Source organism: Alexandromys fortis, unplaced genomic scaffold (assembly GCF_014885135.2).
Source record: "Alexandromys fortis isolate MF-2015 unplaced genomic scaffold, M_Fortis_MF-2015_v1.1 scaffold_366, whole genome shotgun sequence".
In the NCBI taxonomy this organism is placed as follows: Eukaryota; Metazoa; Chordata; class Mammalia; order Rodentia; family Cricetidae; genus Alexandromys; species Alexandromys fortis.
Window position 1 is genome coordinate 370,141 of NW_026068239.1, and position 10,947 is coordinate 381,087.

General features: G+C 35.0%; 1 non-coding gene across 1 annotated transcript; it reads right to left on the minus strand.

Moving 5' to 3' along the window:
• Positions 1-4,048: 4,048 nt before the first annotated feature.
• LOC126493967 (U2 spliceosomal RNA) lies at positions 4,049-4,233 on the minus strand. Its single transcript, XR_007589900.1, has one exon. It is a non-coding gene; the product is annotated as a U2 spliceosomal RNA (small nuclear RNA).
• Positions 4,234-10,947: the final 6,714 nt, after the last annotated feature.

The following is a 10,947-nucleotide window of genomic DNA, read 5'->3' on the forward strand; positions in this document are numbered from 1 at the left end:
ACGGTCCTAATGGAAAAGACTTAGAGACAAGCCTGATGATTTTCAGAGCACCCAGGATGCAAAAATGCAAAGAAGCAGACAGATATCCTCCCTCACCCAAATAAAAGTATTGCTTTGTTCACTTTCTACCTATAGGAGAGAGATTAAAACTTTATTAAGAAAATGAAATAGAAGATACTAAACTTTAATAGCTTTCTCACTGATTCTAACTTTTGACTCCATGGACTAAATAAATAAATAAATAAATAAATAAATAAAATCCCAGCTGAAATGACAGTCCCAGGTTCAGCATGTGTTTGAAATACATATATTTTTCTTAGAAGATTCAGTGCATATTTGAAATAAAGATATTTTTCTTAGACACTTAATTGAACTTTAATTGACAATTGGTTATATATCTTTATTCTACCTGTTTGAGTAATAGAAAAGATAATTCACTAAAAAATGGCAGTGTAAAAGTAACATATAGAGGAGAATATTAACTTCTAACTTCAGAGCGGTTAAACTTCATGGGATTATGGTAATTGGGAAGAACAGCAGAAAAGTCCTGCCCTGATATAATTCAAGTAACATATGGGCTTATGATACACTCCGCACTACAATCTAACGAACTATTTAAAAGTAGAGATGCTATTCCAGTTCCTCTTACTTTAAAACATTAACTCATATTTTCAGCCCAGAGACTGCTTTGAATGTGCTGTGATTATGGACTTCAACATCCTACGGGCCATTTAAGTACCTTCAGCATCAATTTTGCAGCTGGCAAACTACTGCTATTTATGTTTTCAGTGCATTTGAAATAATCTAGAAGTTATTTTACTTCCATTAGGCATTAAGAAAAGAACCAAATGTAAAATCATTACTTTGCCAATTTACTGTGAAACCCAAAGGAAATGTCTCAAATGTATCATTTATTGAATGGAACTAGTTAACTTTTTGGTCAGGTAGATTCATCAAATGGACATTAAAGATTTTGAGAGATTTTCCATTTGTATTGCTATAAAAATAGAATAGCTGATTAAATATTTCCTCTATGCTAGGTATGACAGCTAATGTTCCATGCCTTGTAATCTTACAAACAGCAAATTAAGAGTGAGTTCAATTCCATAAGAATATTAAGATGGAAATTTATAAAACTGAATAGGTAAGTAATTAACAATAGTCAAAATTCCAGTATTTTTTAAAGCGTCTCTGTGTGTGTACTCCAGAAGATAATAGATAAAGTATATAAAATGTAATAACAAAATAAGAGCTTTGGTTTCATAAAAGCATTCTTAATTTTCTTAACTCATAGTACATGAAGACTGACAGAGCTCATGTTTTCTCATTACCAAATCTGGTTCCTTTGGTCACTCATAAGATCCCTTTTAAATTGGTTTTCATCCCCCCATCTCTGCTGGCTTCTGTTTTCTCAGGCTGAACCACGAAAATGTGACCCTTTATATATTTACCTTATTAGGCATTATCAGGAACTTAAATATTATAAAAAATCATTTGCAGCAGATTTTTTAATTTTTCCTAATCCCCTCCAAAATCATTACCACTGCTTGTCATATGGAACTTCCCTTCCTATGTCTCTTCTTCCATTGGCTCTATCAGTGATATTATATTCTGGGCTCCTGTTCTCACCTTTACCCTCCATTTCAGTAATTCAATGTTCCTGGCTCTCTACTTAAACCACTTCTTTTTCCGCATTCGTAGGCAAAATGATTTGTATCTCCTAAGGACAAGTTGTCTTGTTTGACTAATTCAGCAACTTGTTCCTCTGCTTAAATTTATTTTTCAGTAACTCAGCCTTTCTGCCTTTACTGTGTCCATCTGCCTCAGTTTACACATGACTTTGTATGATGTAGCAGGCAAAACAATGACTTTCCAGGGATCCTTACATATTACTTTAGAACTCAATACTGACTTGGACTGCAAAAGAGATTTTATAATATGATTTGTATTAATAACCCTAAGACAGAAAGTTTATTCTGTCCTGATTTTGAAGGGAAGGACAGAGGCCACAAGCCCAGGAATACTGGAAAGGGCATGAAAATGGCATCTTTCCCAAGCCTACAAGAAGGAAATCAGACCAAACAAATGCTAATATTAGTTGTTTAAAGATTCTTACCTACAGAACTTTCAATGTGCATTTTACATCACCAAATTTGTGATGCTGTGTTCCAGAAGCATTGGAAAAGCAGCATGGGCTCCATCTATCAACAGGACGTTTATGGAGCCTGTTGCTTACAGTGCATCTAGTATATTCTGTCTCTACTTCCTTCCACACTTCTGCCTCAAATATGCTGTCTCTCCTACTATCACTAGTTATTAAGTGACTCGCCGTCTTCTTAGAATGAGTACTTACTTTCACAAACTTACTGAAACTATTTGCCAAAACTGCCTTTAAAGAACTGCTTCTTTCATAATTCCTGGCTACATTCTAAACTTGTGTCCTTATACCCACAGATAAGTGTAGTTCTTACCTCTTATTAAAAAAGCTTCCATTTGCACCTGATAAAGACCATCACAGAAAATCACAAGTGGTCAAAATGCAGAGGACAAGTGGTAAGGCAATTAGGCCAGCTGACACATTTACAAATCTACTCCTGCTCCCACAGCTTCGAAAACATTACAGAAGAGGAAGATTGGAAAAGCAAGAGTTTTAGGAAACCTGCTGTGAGTTTGTGCCCCCAAGAAATGACAGAGACGGGGAAGCTATACCCATGATACCACAGCAATATGATTGTCTAAACAAGACCCAAATAATGACTGTACCAATAGACATGGTCATGTGGAAGGGAAAAATCTCACAGGACCTCATCCATAGACACAAAACTACATGCACAGGCAACTAATGACTTCTGAGAGAAAGGGAATGAGTCAGCTGCAAGGATGAGCTCCATAACGGGTTATACAATATCCCACAGTTATCCCTGAAATTATATACATGTAAGCAACACTAAGCAAACTCAGCAGGTTGCACATGTGAGTGTGTGTGTGTGTGTTTGTGTGTGTGTATGTAAAAGACTGAAAGAGCAGACTATCAGAAAATCTGCTGTGAGACTAAGTAACTAAGAAATAATAAAGAATTTAAGTTCAATATAACTCATTAATAATATCTCAATTCAATACATATTATGAATATATATTGAATTATATTTCAAGGCAATATATATATATATATATATATATTCAAAGAAAATGAGGCCATGAGATTGAAAGTGAGTAGGGGGTACTTGGAAAGGTTGGAGAAAAGAAAGGAAAAGGAAGAAATGATGTACGTATATTTTAATTAAAAATAAAAACAACAGCTTCATTTAGGAATATACTGAAAGTGTCTCTCTATTTCTTCTACAACTTCAACCTACCTGGTCATATCAACTTCCTCTTATATCTCTAAATTCCTTGCTTACTTGGTCTTTATCCTCCCAAGCTACAATCGTTTTCCTTATCCTGAGGCATAGGCAGATTAGATTATTTGAAGTATGTTCAACTCCTCTTAATTGTTTCCTAAAAAAAGGTAGGACATGACCACTCTCTCAGAAGCTCTGAGATCAGCATTCTCTGTCTCTTCTCCCAAATTAGTAAGACACTCTCTTGGCATGCTATTGACCTTCTGGCACTTAACTTTCTTGGGTGCTTCCAGTATACTTAAGACTTCTTGGCTCTAAGTGTGAACTCAGAAGCCTAAAACGAGGAAGAATCTGAGAATTTACAAACAGTTTTCTAAGTGAATTCAAGCTTTTTTTTGAAAAAGTTTTAACAGCTAGACTGTATAAGAGAAGAAAATTTTGCCAATTTAAGTTAATCCTTGTTTTCTTAGATAATGATGGGGAATTTTGAACATGAAATCTTGAAATAGATAAATCCTTAAATCTTTGAGTTAATCATCCAACCATGTCATCTTAAGTTGACAAGTATATAGTCAGTAAAAACTATATTTCTAAAGATTATCAAATAGTTGGAAACATACCAGGTCTTGAAAGCTAAATGAAACAAGAAGAATTGAAAACATGAGTGATTAAACAGAATTAAAATAAACCTAAAGATATTTTTAAATTGAAGGTAATTAATCATAACTATTTTTAACAACCAAGCATTATCTTCTAATACTGTCTTTTGGTGGTTTTTCCTTTCTGTGTGTGTGTGTGTGTGTGTGTGTGTGTGTGTGTGTGTGTGTGTGTGTGTTTTGACTGATAAGAACAGATACTACACTTGATCTTAGCCAAAAGGTCGAGAAGTGATGTGTGTGTGTGTTTTGAGAGAGGCTCTTACTATTGATAACCAAACTGGATTAGAAATAAAATCCTCCTGCCTCAGTCCCCTAGTGCTAGGGATTATAAAATAGGCAGGAAATACAACCAAATACTCAGCTGTGCTTTCTTTTCTATCCCCATTTTTCTCTGGTTTGAAAAAGAAGGAAATGTTATGTTTAGCTTTTTAATTTATTATTATAGCTATATGATGGATGTGAGAGTGTGTGGAGGTGTGTGCATACCATGGCACAAGGGTATGAAAGTCAGAGGACAGTATATGGAGTTAGCTCTGTCCTTCCACCTTGCCATGGGTTCCCCATTACCACCCTAAGGTTTCCAGAGTTAGGTAGCAAGCACCTTATGCCTTGAGCCATCTCACTGACCCAAACTGGTTTTAAAATATAAAACTCAAAATTAATCCATCACCAGGAGGCTGACTGACCTTTGAAAAATTCTGCCACCTCCTCTCCATGGTACCTGATTCTTTGTATCTGTCACTCATTTCATTCTTCAAGGTGAGATGAGAACAAATTTTGAACACAATCATGGCCATTTATCGACAGACTATTTAATTTTTAGAAATCAAGTACACATGAAACTGTGCTTTATCTTATGGAGACTAATTTAAATTCACTTCCATGCCATACAATGCAAGTTTATAAATAAGAAGTCAAAATTAGTTGTTTTGTACTTAGACTTAAACAATGACAAACTTCAACAATGTATAACAAAGGACAACTCAATCAAATCACTATTTGCCTTCACTATAGCCAAAAAAGCACGTCGATGTGGTCACCATTGAAAGGACAGCATTTATGTTTCTACACACTAACAACAGCAGAATCCCTACATAGTGAAAAGAAGCTGCAGGCACTGCTGACAAAGGATAACTATCATCTAAACAGCCCACCATCACCGCTGAAATAACATGATAAATTTGTGCTAAATAGCAATGACAGATGCAGGCACTTTTTACAATAATACAAAATGAGGGTTTCTGGGATGCATAATTTAATTTGCATCCCTGGGGTACGTTTTCATCTTCTTGTCAAAGAATTTACATTCATAACTTGCCACGCATGAATTACAATATAAAGAGATCTGGGATGTTTTTGTTTGTATTTCTATCTTTTCCCCCCTCCCTAACCAAGAAGCTAGAACAATAACTTCAGAACACTGACCATAGTAAGTAAATCACTTGGAATGTTTGTCTTGTAACGCTAGCTCTGTAATTAGTCCAATTTGTGAATTCTGGAGATTTCTGGCTTTATAATGCCTCTAATGTTTTAGACTGTAGGTTCCCACTGACTCATATCTTTTTAAGTCAGTTTTTTGGTAGTTACTACCTTTTCCAAATAAATCCTTGCACAGAATGAATCAATGAGCTCCTGGCACAACCATGCTTTTCCTTTTCTGCTCTTTTGTTCTACTTCTGTTCTTCAGCTAAATGACAAAAAAGGAGGAGGATTTTGCTTGAATTTTGTGTTGCTGTTGTTTCTTTCCCCCAGTGGATTTTTGCTCCTTCACCTTTGAAAGAAATTTTTGTCTTCATATTGATATGGCTTTAAAAAACATTTACATGTCATTTGAAATTGTCTTTTCATTTTATTGTGCCATTGTGTTCTGATTTTAGCTCTCAAATTTGCATGCAGTCTAAGCGTGATACACAAATTTTCTGCAAGAAGAATAGTTTACAATGTTATACAAATTTGATCCTTTCTCATTTATTACAAAGAATTTCTTTAATTGAATCTTCCCAAACGGTTGACATTTCTCAAAATCTTCTGGTGTGATACGCAATATAGTAGTTGCTGCCATATATTGTTTAAATGGGAATGATCTAGATTGAAAGTAATTAGAATTAAATACAGTTTTAAGTTTAATTTTCCAGCCATGTATTCTCATTCTAAGGGTTCAATTATTATATGTAGCTTCCATCTTGAACAGTACAGATATCAAAGGACATTATAGTTATTACTGAAAGTTATAGCAGAAAGCATCGATCTGTGTGAAATCATACTGTCTGAGACAATAGAACTCTATTGTGGCCAGCTTAAAGTGTAAGATATGGAAGACATGCTACTGTGAATAGGTACTGTGTTTTCTGAATGTAGTGAGTGCAAGATAAACCAGATAAAGAAAGAAGATTAATGTTAATGAGATGGCAAACTTGAGTAACATGTTAGGATTTATGTAATAGTAAGCCCACTTTACCAAAAAAAAAAAAATCTTGCACCTGATTAAAGTCTACTTGATAACTGTAAATATTCTGAAATAACATGGAGAGTCATTCAATCCTAAATGTATTGTGGATCAACTGCTCAATAATTTGACCTTCTGCTGTGTTCTAATTTAGCAGATGATACTCACAGGAGACCATATAGATTCACATGGTAAATGTTTAAAATCTATTTACGTTTAATGTTTAAGTTGTTCTAAATGCTATTCAGAAGGATCATTGAGATACGGGGAAGAAGAACCAGAAAATGCAGCATTTCCTACAGTCCAAAATATGTGTCTTTCAAAGGATGGATTCTTTTCATTTTCCTTCTATAATTTAACTAACAAATGTTGACACTCGATTACAGGAAGAATGATGTCTTAAAATTACATTCTATCTTCAAAACTGTCTCAAACCTAACTGTTCACAGAAAAAGACAATTGTTATAATATCAGGACAGACAAAGGAGGGATAAGACAAATGTAGAGTTATGATAAAGGAAAGAAAACAAACATATGTATAGCCAGTGTATTTCACCATTTAGCTCAGATAACAGTCCTCAAAATCTACATGATGTAGTCCCAACAAGGAAAAATAGGTTTTATTAGGGTTTATTTTTATCAATTTTCTGATTTTTTTCATCTCTGTATAAGCTCTTCTGGAATAATATTCTCTAACTACGGTTTCTTTTATGATATAGGTAGGAAACATAAATTGGTATGAAACTCAAATTTAAAAACTGTATTATTTAGAGAATGAAAAATGATAAAGACTCCATTAAAGGTAAAGGATGACAAAATATATAATACCAGATTTAGGGTATGTTCCTGCATATTACAAGAGAACAGAATTTGTTTAAAAGTCACGGGGCTTAAATACATGTAGTTCTATTTTTTATTGTGCAATTCTATATGCATTTATATTTTCCTTTTGAAAAAAAAATGTTTATAAATGCAGCTGTAAATTGTGTGCTCACTCTCTTGCTTCTAACTCTCTCTTTCAGCTTCTAGATTCGGTTCCTGTTCCCCATTCATGCAGAGGACTCTGATCTAGGACTGTGATCTGTATGTCTTCCCCTAAATAAATAACCCTTTGTTATATGCAATTCTGAACTAGTACAGGATAATTTTGTAACTTCTGGCATCATCTGATGCCCAAACATGGAGATCAGTCCACCCTTTTGGGGACCAGTTCACCAGCTACATGACACATTGGGCACTAACTCTCCTGACTGTGGCTATAGCAGGCGCGAAAACTGTAACAGGCTGTGGCTCACAACCCACACCCTGCTGCTCCACACATTACACACTGTCCCATATGCTGCTGCCTGCAATCCCCTCAGTGTACACAGTACACAATTTGCAGCAATGGAAAATATTGGTTTTTCTCTTTATCCTGGGCCTCAACACTCAGAATCATTTGATTGCCTTAATAACTGCTCTTAATTTGTTAAAAAAAAAAAAAAACATATTCTTTAGTACCTCAGTAAGCAACACTTGCTGCTCACTGCTGCTAACATTTCTAGGCCATGCGGCTGCGACTGTGACACCTGCTGGCTGATAATGATTATTACACCTACTCCAATTCAATGTAATTGCCTTACAGTCTGTAAAATCTGACAAATTACAAAAATTACTGATAGCATAACTATCCAGGAATCTAATAATTATTTTGCTTATAATGTGGATGATATTCTACAAGGATTATGTAACTTTTCTTCTACATCTTGTAGACATAAATATCAAAACAGTCCCACACCAGTTTGGAATTATGATTAATAAAAGGGTTATTTATTTAAGGGGAAAACTTACAGATCACTGTCCTAGACAATAGCCTTTGTGCAGCCAGGAACAAAGTCTAGTAGCCAGAAGCAGAGCCGGAAGCAAGAGAGAGAGAACAGGGCTACCACTGCTTTTTAAAGCAAAAGAGACCACGCCTAAGTTGTCTGGTATCTTAAAGGCTATTGGTTGACGGAGCAGAAGGAGCTCCTACAGCAACATCCCTTTATTTGATTCTAGAAATTCGTTTTGTTTTTCATATTAACTCATTAAAAATGGTTTGATAATAGGACCAAGAATGAGGCACTTTTAGAAATAATACAGTCTTTACAGAGTAATAATAGACAGCTAGTTGAGAAGATCAATACTATGGAGAATGATAGCATCAGTTTGACAAAACAACCTGGAATAATGTGTGCTGTTGAATTTAACAATCAGAATCTGCTAAAAAGTTATGATAGATTAATGGATAAAATATCTCTCCAGGAAGGTAATGTGCACACAATCAAAATTATTTTCAAGGATAAGACTTTATCTTTACTGGACAAATTTCATACACTGGAATCCTCAGTGAGGGCATTAGAACAGAACATTAAAAGGAGATTCAGACTTTACAAAAGACAATAGTAAAAGGACTGAAAAGATTGAGTAATTTATTGAAATTGATGAGCAGGGATAGAAGATAGGAGGACAGGATTTAGCTTCATTAGTACATGCCATATCCTGGAATGTACAGAGTTTCACCTGCATATCTGGTAATTTCCTTGGAAAGACCATCAGTCACAAAGTACCTTAAAGTAGTAAAGAATATGCATGGGAACCAATAGGTATGAGCAATCTAAAAGAAATTAAATGAGCAGTAGTTTCTTAAGGACTACATTCACCTTTTGTCAGAAATATGTTGAAAATGTGGGTATCAAGAACAAAGGCTACCCCACATAATTGGCTTCAGTTAATCTCAATGGTCCTAGAAGATAGACTTCAGCTTCTTTGGAAGTGTTATTTGAGAGAAGTGGCAAAATTTTTAGAGCAACAGGGGAAAGCAAAAGGATTTGAAAATTTCCAAGATCAAATTCTTGGTGAGGGTCATAACTCTGATACTCAGGAACAGGCTTGTTACAATGAACACACCTTGTCCCTATGTAGCACAGCAGATTTAAATTCTTGGGACAGGATTCAGGAACTAGGAAAGAGAATTAAATCATATATTAGGGTTAAATGGGGCCAGAGAGAACACTTTATTGACTTCTTACAAAGATTAACGAAGGCTGTTCAAGTGGGAATGACTGACCCTGAAGATAGACTTGCACTCATTCAATCTTTGGCTTTTTGAAAATGCCAACTTAAAATGTAAGAAGATCATTGAGCCTTTAAAGGTCAGATAAGCACCCATAGATGAATCGATCTTGTATACAATGAACGGTAAAAAATTTGACTACAGTACTGAAGATTGGATAGAAGAAGTGATTTCGAACAGTATGAGAAGATACCAAAATGCCAATAATTTAATTGTGGTAGAATAGGAAATCTAAGAAGGCGCTGTAGACTAGGAATTCCTAGGAATAATGTATCCTCTAGGTATGGCAAGAAAAGGAGGACTCAGCCTTCTGGTATATGTAGGAGGTACGGCAAAGGCAGACATTATACCAATGAATGTAAGTGGACCTAAGACAGGCAAGACAACCCAATACCATCTGAAAACTCCTTGTGGTGCCTCTCACAGGCCCCCATATCAAACAAATTCCAGTCATTCCCAGTCACTCTAGAGAATATGTCTCACCAGGAAAATTAAACAGTCGAATGCCTGCTTCAAAATAATTGCTGTTCTGGATGGTGGAATATACATGGAGAATCAATCAAAAACTCCAATATGAAATAGGAAACATATTTTTGAAGACTTCTAAAAATTATCAAATATCAATTGATTTCTTATAAATGACGTTGAAATTGAGGGATTACTAGACATGGTTACAAATGTGAGTATCATTATTCCAGAATCTTGGCTAACATAGATAAGAGTAATGGGCTAATATAAGTTATAAGAGCTAATACAAAGCCTAAGCTAATGGGCCAATCAGTTTATAATTTATGAAGACCTCTGTATGATTTTCTTTGGCATTTACCAGATGTGGGACCTGGTGGGAGGACACAAACCAGGCAAGACAGAAACCACAACAAGCAGGCCCTCATATTACAAAATAATACAGAAATTAATTGACTGTTGATTGGGAGTATGCTGAAGGTCTCAGAATTTCATAAGAAACATCATGTCAATAGCAAAGGTTTAAAAAAAGAATTTTCTATTACATGGCAAAAAGCTAAGGTGATTATAAACAGATGTCCTACTTGCTCTCTCTATAAAGAAACACCATTACCTGCATGTACTAACCCAAAGGGATGTGTGAGACTTTATAGAATTTGAAAAATTAAAGTATATATGCCATACCATTGACACTTATTCAGGTTTTCAATTGGTAATTGCCTTGATCTCAGAAAAGGCTAATTCAATAACCATGCATTTGTTAGAAGTTATGATCATCATGGCTATTTCTGCACAAATAAAAACAGACAATGGTCCAGCATATGTGTCTAAGAAAATGAAACAGTTTTGCTTGTTATAATATAAAGCATATTACAAATATACCAAACAAGTCAGGCAGTTACAGAAAGAGCAGATCAAACTATAAAGGATATACTAAATGAA